Genomic DNA, 8,937 nt, shown 5'->3' with positions numbered 1-8,937 from the left:
TGAAGCTTGCTTGGTGACTTTGAGCCAGTCACAACATCTCAGCCTTACCTACAGTGGAAGGTCATTAGGATAAAATGGCAGAGGATCGAATGTATGCCAGCCTGACTCTTTGGAGGAAGAGCAAAATAATAATAATAATAAATACTGTTTGTTCCACATTGCGGGTTTGTGCTGGAGGAAGGGTTTCTGTATGGTAGATTTTCTGTAGTGAAAGCCATTAAAAGACGATGTATTTCACATTCCATGGGCAAAATCTAATGTGTCTAGTTAAGACCATTCAGATCCAGAAACTGTCTGCTCCAAACCCCAGGTAGGGAGAGCACTTTAGGGTAGTGATGATTTGAGGGTGTTGCAGAGATTCCCAAGTGTCCCACAACCGCACCTGGTCTTTTGTGAGTGAGCCCAGTCTTATTCCTACATCTTTACCATCTGGGCAGGGTTGCAGGAGTCCTGGTTTCTGGAGAGAAAAATGCAGCCAAGAGGTGCTCCATTGAGCTAGAAAGGTAGCTTCTCTGAGGGTGGGGGCACCTACCACAGCAAGATACTGGCAAGTAAGGGATTGGAAGCACTGATGTTGGGAGGGACCATTTATTCCTTATTTGGTCAGGAACGTAGCAGAAACCGCAGCCGCCAGGATCCTCGAAGGACAACTAGAAAGGACCCAACTGCAGATGTGCTTCTCACATCTCACCTCCCTGGTTCTTCTTGCTTTCTCATTCACAGGTTAGTGAGTTCAGCAGTGACACCAGCACCTCCCTTAGCCTGGGAGAAGAGGTGGATGATTCTTTAAGGTAAAGCGTTGTGAGTTTCCTGTCATTTTTAGTGGCTCAAAGCCAGAAACATGCGGCCCAACCCTATCCCCCCTGCCAGCCCATAGTGCACAGTGCTGCAGACAGAGCACATGTTGCATGCTATGGGTGTTTGTGTCTGTGTGTGTGTGTGTGTGTGTGTATCAGACAGCCCAGGAGATAAGTAAAATGTTTTCCTACTTACTTCCCCATAGGCCACCTGGCCCCCAATAGGTTATATCCAACCTATAGTAGCTATTCTGCTTGCATAAGTCCAAGGAGACTTCTGGATTGGTTCAGGGCAGGGAAAGGGGATTAGGATTAGGCGGTGAGGTAGTGCCCCTGAACAGCCCCCAGCCCAGCCTACTGCCTGCCCCAAACTGCCCATGATTCTCCCCTGAACTGCCCCTGCCACCAACCTGCCTGTTCCAGCAGGAGATCTGGAAAGCACTGTTGTGTGTACTTGGCCTCTGGCTCTTTGCTTCGGCAGCCCCAAAGCTTGTGACTCTGACCTATCCTGAATCAAATGATCAGCCCAAACAATCTGATCCGGTCACAGGCTCTGGAAAAGTGTTCAGATCTGCTGACAAATTTTGCAAATTTTGAGTCTGTGTCACTTGAAGTGCAGACCTGCTGTCAGTCTCAGCTCCTCAACATGCTACACTATTCCTTGAGGGAATCCGTGGAGGTTACGCAGATATTGTTAGTCCACATCAGTTTGTTGCGTGTGTTTTTTCTTCTCCATCTGTCTCCTTCTCCCAGAAACCTGGAATATTCTGACGGGGGTCCCGATTGTGCAGAAGTCCCTGACAAATTTGAGAAAGATAGGCTGACGTGTGATCTGGCCACTATCCTGAATCAGATGATCAGCCCAAACAATCTGATCCGGGCACAGGCTCTGGAAAAGTGTTCAGATCTGCTGACAGAGATCCAGAAATACGTGAGTCACTTAGGGCAATGATGGTGAACCTTTTAGAGACCGAGTGCCCAAACTGCAACCCAAAACCCACTTATTTATCGCAAAGTGCCAACACAGCAATTTAACCTGAATACTGAGGTTTTCGTTTAGAAAAAACAACTCATACATTAACATCTTTTACCTACTATTACTTGTAACCCGTAATGAACTTTTCCTCTAGAAATTTGTCCAATCCCTTCTTAAAGGCATCTAGGCAAGTTGTCATCACTGCTTCCTGTGGCAAAGAGTTCCACAGACTAATTACATGCTGGGTAAGGAAATATTGGCAGGGAAGGGGTGGCTGCAAGACCTTACCGCTGCTCATTTTCTCAAACAAGAAAAAAAAAAATTAAAGCCCCACCCACAGAAGTGGGCTCTAAGGCTGCAATCCCAGCCACTCTTTCCTAGGAGTAAGCCTCATTGACTCTAATGAGGCTTACTTCTGAGTAGGCATGCACAGGATCAGGCTCCAAGGCTGCAATCCCAGCCACTCTTTCCTGGGAGTAAGTCTCATCAACTCTAATGGGGCTGGTTGGATGGCTGCATCATGCTGTATTTCATGCTCACAGCTATGTGAAATTGTGCATGCACTTCTTTTCCAATAGGTTTGGAGAAGCAATTCTGTGGTTTACCTTTAAGATCATATAAAAATTAGTTTTGTGTGACATCCTTACAGATAAGCCTCCAGCATGTGCCATAAGGCGATAAGGCAGGGCCAGCAGCAGGTGCAGGGCTGGCGCCACAAAGCCCAAGCGCTCTGCTCCCCTCCAGCGATGCCAGGCTGTGAGCTCTGCTCCCCTCCAGCCCAGCTCCTCTCCAAGCCCACCACGGGAATGTCCGCGCTGCACCCTCAGGCTGCAATCCTTCCCTCACATTCTTGGGAGTAGCCCCACTGACTGCAATGGACTTCCTTCTGAGTAGACCTGCAGAGGAGTGGGCTCTCAGGCTGCAATCCCAGCCACGCTTTCCTGGGAGCAAGCCCCACTGACTCTAATGGGACTTCCTTCTGAGTAGACAGGCAGGATTTGTCTCTGGCTGCGCTGCTCCCCCCCAGCTGCGCCTGTGCTGCGGAGGAAAAGCCTCTCCTGGCGCTGAGTGGGCAGTTGGAAAGGCGGGCTGCAAAGGCTCAAATGGCTGAGGAGGAGAGCAGCTCCGGATTGGCTGGTCTGCAGCCAGTGAAGGGCCCTGAGCCATTCTAACCGAAAAAGCCAGGAGTCTGCTGGATGCTGATTGGCTGAGCCTGCTGGAGAGTTGGGGAAGGGAAGGGAAAGACAGGGAGGGAAGCAAACTGGGGGCAATGGAGTGAAGGGAGAGGAGGCAGCGGCTTCAGCGCCCCCTCCAGGCTGCCTGGCTCAGCGCACGCTTGTGCCCACAGAGAAGGCTCCGAGTGTCTGACATGACCATCTAGAACACTCACATGGTCAACAAGAGCAGAGTAGGTTGCAGACAACACTTGGATGTAGGCGGTTTCTTCCTCCCCTGTGATAGAGGACAAGCTGCTTTCTAACACATCCAAAATTTGATACAGAAACACAAGATCTGCCATCATGAGACCAGAATAGACGGTGAGCCCTTTTGGGACAGGGAGCCATTTAGTTATTTGATTTTTCTCTGTAAACCACTTTGTGAACTTTTAGTTGAAAAGCGGTATATAAATACTGTTGATTGATTGATTGATTGATTGATTGATTGATTGATTGATTGATTGATTGATACAGTCAGTTTTTGATATCCTCTAGGGTAGGTTCCTGGAAAATCGAGTGGATACAGTGTTAGCAGATACTGACTCATTGAGCCTATGGGACACATGGGGTTCGGTTCCAGGGGAACCTCTTCAACATATACTCTGTGCACTTTATGAACCTGATGTCTATGGGGTTAGGTCAGGGGTCGGCAACCCGCGGCTCTGGAGCCCCATGCGGCTCTTTCAGCCGTCTGCTGCGGCTCCTCTGGGTGAACGTGGCAAAGGGGGTGACAGGAGGCACCTGTGTTGGGAGGGCAGGCTGCTTCCCTCCGCCCCCTGCCTTCCTCTCCCTTCACCCCCACCTGCCCCGCATTGGTTTCCCTTTTCAATTTTGCCCGCTCTGCAGGCTTAAGCTCCCTGTTTTTCCCTTCCCCAACTCTCCAGCAGGACGCCCTCCTCCTCAGCCATTGCGAGCCCTTGCAGACCGCCTTTCCCTGAGCAGGTCCCCACTCAGTGCAAGGAGAGGCTTTTCCTTCACAGCAGAGGAGACATCCTGTGTGTCTACTCAGTAGTAAGCCCCATTACATCGGAAGAAGCTTACTCCCAGGAAAGGGTGCCTGGGATGGCAGCCTTGGAGCCTGCTCAAGAACAAGCACAAGGACGGGTGAGTGGGAGCCTGCGCCCGCCAGGTCTGTTCTCGAGCAAGCCCCGCTGTAGTCCCTGGGCTACTCCCAGGAAGGTGTGGAGGGCTGTAGCCTCAGCTCCCTCCTGTGCAGGTCTACTCCCAAGTAAGCCCCACTGTAGTCAGTGGGGCTTCCTCCCAGGAAGGTGTGGAGAGGACTGCAACCTGAGAGCTCCAACCAACTTCTCTGCTCAGAAGTCCCATTGTAGTCAATGGGGCTTACTCCCAGGATAGTGTGGAGAGAGTTGCAGCCTGAGTGTGGGAGGACAGGCAGGCAGGGCAGAAGCTGGCCTGTGGCTGCCCCCCCACCTTCCCCCCAGCTCTGGCTTCTTCTATTCCCCACCTCTGGAGTCTGTGTCCTTTTTTCCTTCCAGCAGCATGCCTCTGGAAGGTGGGGGGAGTTCTTTATTATCCATGTAAGATAAGCAGATGTCATAACCGCCATATGTATTGGAATCAAGGTAGATCTGGTGAGGAGATAGATGTGGTGTCAGCAGTGGCCCCTTTAAGGGTAAGCCCTGGGCATCCAGCAGAGTGTGCTGCACAGCTGCAGCCACTTGAAGGCAATAGGGCCCTCAGGGATATAAGGAGCACCTGCGGCAGGAAGGGGGTGTGGGTTGGAGAAGGAGTGCAGGTTGGAGGGGAAACTGACTGACTTGGCTTATTGACGCTGACTTGGATACTCTGACTGATTTGACTGACTCACTTTGGAATCTGACCTTGGACTGTGACTTGGCTTATTGACTTTGGACTCTGCCCTGGATGCTCTGACTGACTTTGTGACTAATGGACTGCTGGAGACACTGGAGTTTGAAGTGTGGCTGCTGTGCCCAAGACCTGCTGAGGACCCAGGGTCTGCTGTAGTGGTGGGAGGCTGCTGGCAGGAGAGAGGACCTCTGCAGGTTGAAGAGGCGAGCTACCCTGGAGGTGGGGTCCAGCAGGGCTGCAGGGCAGAACCAGGGTCATTTGTTGGGGGAAAGAAGGGGAGCTAATTTGCTTAAAGTGGGCCTAATTCTCCAGGCAGAGAATGGCCTTGGAATCAGGCAAAACACCATAGAGGACCAGGTGTCTGAAAACACAGGACAGGAATGTGTGACAAAACTAACTAAAAGCTACAAGAGGGGGCTACATTATAAAAATGGGACCTATAAGAGCATAAAGGTTAAAAAAGAACTACATATTTTCATTTTAGATGTCAAAAGGGTTTTGTGGCTCCCGAGGTTTTTTTTCCTCCAGAAAATGGGTCCAAATGGCTCTTTGAGTGTTTAAGGTTGCCGATCCCTGGTGTAGCATGATGCGCTTTGGTAGGCCGAATGAAGTCAAAGTCTGCCAGCTGCTGTGGAAGAAGCCCTCGGGGGAGGGGGAGGGTTTTTCCAGATAATAAATGCTGCATTTCACTCTCTGTGTTACGTTTGTGCCAAAGGGTGTCACACAATGTAGGCCTCATTAATGGAGCAGAGAGGAATGGAGAGAGAGGAAATTGAAGAGTGCCAGTTGGTTCCTCCCCCAGAAGAAATTCCGTGTCTTTTGAAAGCTGCCCCAGGGTTCCAGGGTGGCATTTTTTCCCCACCATACATGGACATACCACAGATTGAACCTGGGACCTCTGTAGAAAAGCAGGGAACCTCCAGAACACAGCCAGCATGTAACTTGCAGACTTAGAGTCCCATCCAATCCAACATTCCAGCACTGATGCAGTCATGCCAATGGGGAATGCACTGCATCCTGTGGTGGGGGAGCAGTCATGGAGGCCTTCTCGAGGTAAAGGAACATGTCTTCCCTTTCTTTGGGGCTGTATTGTGGCCTCATCGGTGCTGGAAAGCTGGTTAGCATTGGGCCCTTTCTGTACCATCTGATGTATGTCTACTAGTAAGTCCCATTGTAAGTTCAATGAGGCTTACTCCTAGGAAAGTGTTATAGGATTGCAGCCTTAGGGCCCCAAATTTTGGCCAGGAATGTGTCATCCCCCTTTGCGCGTCACTGGGTGCAGTCCGCACGCTAGGGTGACACGCATGGAGGAAGGGGGGTGAAATTTCCTGGGAACTTACATTTTCCTATCTACTCAGACTTGCTGTCTGCTGGGGACACTACTGATGCCACATGGGATAGTAGACCTGGGCGTCAAAGACTTTTCCAGCTGTCTCTACCTTCCTTGTACCCTGTTTCTCCCCTCCCTATCCCTATTCTGCTTGCCTATCACCACCCTCCACCGCGGTTTCACTCGCCCCACTTTGCAAAGGGGCCCAAAATAAAATTTGTACCCCCTGATAAAATTCCTCTCAGAGGCCCTGGGTACACCACCACACCCCCTGCCCAAGGCATTGCCTGGGCCACTGAATGGGAGGAGGTCCATCATGGGGTGATGTGCTGGCCTCCCATATGGGGTGACACAAACCCTAGTGACGCCACTGATGCTCTCCAACTTTCCGGTGCTGATGCAGCCACAATGAAGCACTGCACAAATGTTCCCTTCCCTTGAGGAGACATCAATGACTGCCCCCCCACCCCAGGATGCAGTGCACATCTCCTTGGCATGGCTGCAGTGGTGCTGCAATGTTAGATTGGATTGGGCCCTGTGTGTATTAGACAGCTTTCTGTGTTCAATCTGCAAGTGACAATGCTTACCGGTACGGTGAACATTTTTGTCTGCTGTTTTCTGTGCCTTAACTCAGGGGTGCCCAAACCCTGGCCCTGGGGCCACTTGTGGCCCTCGAGGCCTCCCAGTGCGGCCCTCAGGGAGCCCCCAGTCTCCAATGAGCCTCTGGCCCTCGGAGATTTGTTGGAACCCACACTGGCCTGACGCAACTGCTCTGAGCATGAGAGCAACTGTTTGACCTCTTGCGTGAGCTGTGGAATGAGGGCTTTCTCCACTGCTTGCTGTTTCATGTCTGTGATGCAGTAGCAGTAGCAAAGGGAAGGCCAGCTTTGCTTTGTGCAAGGCCTTTTATGGGTCTTGAGCTATTACAAGACCTTCATTCATTCATATAAATTCATCTTTAATATATTCATTTATGTAAACTTATGTAAATTTATTCAAATTTTAAATGTAAATGAATTCTTTTTTTCCCTGGCCCCCGATACAGTGTCAGAGAGACGATGTGGCCCTGCTGCCAAAAACTTTGGACACCCCTGCCTTAACCTGATGATAAAAGGCACAAGAGAAGCCCAAGCCCGTTTTCTGATCCATTGGTCAACCTGCACAATCACCGCTGCAGTAAGGGGCTGTGTGAACTCAGGACTGGTTCCCAGGCGCACATTCCAGAGCAACCACCAGTAGTGTCACAGTACAAGTGTTTGTGTGTGTGTGGGGGGGGGAAGGGGAGTACAGGCCGCCCCAGGTGTCACACTCAGGGCACCTCAAGTGACTCCTACAGCTGGAAAAACACATTTCTTATGTATAAATGTTCCAGGTTGATGGGCACAACCGAACCCACATATACGTTCTCCTTTTGATTTTGTGTTGCAGGAAAGTCATAGCGTGGCAGGCATCAGTTTTTGACTTCCAATGCAGACATTTCAGGCACTAGGCCTGAAATGTTACTTGTCACAGTGATGACACTGAATATTTTGGGCATGTGGGGAAAAAAAGAATGGGTGGGAGCGAAATCATTTCAATGTTATCAAGGGGGAGGGGCTGCCCACACTAAAGAGAAGCAGGCGTATCCTGAGATTTCCAAGTCTCTTTTTGCAAAGGCGGCGTGACACCAACCCATCTGTTTTCAGAAGACACTTTGGGAAAAAGCTGTGGAATGCTTCTCATGGGGAATCTGGAGCCTAGGCTACAACAGGGATATGTGGGTGGAATGGTGGTTTGCACACAGCTATATCCTGTGGCCAGGGAGGGTCCAAAAGGAGGAAAGGGGTCACGTGCTTCTAACATTAGAGGCGAACCCAGAATTTCACTGGGAATTTCACTGGGAATTTCACTGGGAATTTCACTGGTCTTCTGATCTATACCACCAGGGCCATGTTCATGCCTATATGCCACAGGCAGGCAAAATAAGGCATGGAGCCACATTCAAATTCCTGCGCATCTCAGCTTTCAATTCAAAAAAAAAAAATAAACAGGGTTCTAGTCCTTATGGCTGCAATGAAAGGCTTTCAGTAATGGGAATAGCAAAAAGGCAACTTCCTAGCCTAGCAAGGCCTTAGTCTGTAAAGTGGTCAGTTTTCAAAGGTGATGTGATGTGCTAGCCTTTATAGTTCCATAGTCAAAAGCACATGGGAAATCCCTGCCAAAGCTAGGGATGTGGCTTGTCAAAGTCAGAGGTGTGGCTGAAGATTGCCAGTACATGGGGTGGAGCTTCAGCTTGAGCTCGTTTCTCAATGGCAAATTTGGTTACTGCAATAGAAATTTCAGAATAAATTTGGGAGAAAAATGAGAACTTGCATAATTTGGGGTGTTGGTGGACAGGTCGATGAAAGTGTCGACCCAATGTGCGGCGGCAGTGAAGAAGGCCAATTCTATGCTTGGGATCATTAGGAAGGGTATTGAGAACAAAACGGCTAATATTATAATGCCGTTGTACAAATCTATGGTAAGGCCACACCTGGAGTATTGTGTCCAGTTCTGGTCGCCGCATCTCAAAAAAGACATAGTGGAAATGAAAAAGGTGCAAAAGAGAGCGACTAAGGTGATTACGGGGCTGGGGCACCTTCCTTATGAGGAAAGGCTACGGCGTTTGGGCGTCTTTAGCCTAGAAAAGAGACGCCTGAGGGGGGACATGATTGAGACATACAAAATTATGGATAGGGAGATGCTCTTAACACTCTCACATAACACCAGAACCAGGGGACATCCACTAAAATTGAGTGTTGGGTGGGT

This window comes from Tiliqua scincoides, chromosome 10 (genome assembly GCF_035046505.1).
Source record: "Tiliqua scincoides isolate rTilSci1 chromosome 10, rTilSci1.hap2, whole genome shotgun sequence".
NCBI lineage: Eukaryota > Metazoa > Chordata > Lepidosauria > Squamata > Scincidae > Tiliqua > Tiliqua scincoides.
This window is presented reverse-complemented; position numbering follows the sequence as displayed.